At 59.3% G+C, this 332-nt stretch overlaps 1 protein-coding gene across 3 annotated transcripts in view; it reads left to right on the forward strand.

Moving 5' to 3' along the window:
* Positions 1–332, forward strand: part of IL34 (interleukin 34) — a 61,249-nt gene that overhangs the window by 53,632 nt on the left and 7,285 nt on the right. The gene's annotated exons all lie outside the window — the stretch shown is intronic.

The raw sequence follows: 332 nt of genomic DNA on the forward strand, positions 1-332 counted from the left end.
CACACAGGTGCGTGAAGGGAGGTGCATGCTCACTCTGCACACAGGTGCGTGAAGGGAGGTGTGTGCTCACTGTGCACACAGGTGCGTGAAGGGAGGTGTGTGCTCACTGTGCACACAGGTGCGTGAAGGGAGGTGCGTGCTCACTCTGCACACAGGTGCGTGAAGGGAGGTGTGTGCTCACTGTGCACACAGGTGCGTGAAGGGAGGCTCGAGCTTGCTCTGCACACAGGTGCGTGAAGGGAGGTGTGTGCTCACTGTGCACACAGGTGCATGAAGGGAGGTGCTTGCTCACTCTGCACACAGGTGCGTGAAGGGAGGTGTGTGCTCACTTT

The sequence above is a fragment of the Oryx dammah genome, unplaced genomic scaffold, assembly GCF_014754425.2.
Source record: "Oryx dammah isolate SB20612 unplaced genomic scaffold, SCBI_Odam_1.1 HiC_scaffold_13, whole genome shotgun sequence".
Classification (NCBI taxonomy): domain Eukaryota; kingdom Metazoa; phylum Chordata; class Mammalia; order Artiodactyla; family Bovidae; genus Oryx; species Oryx dammah.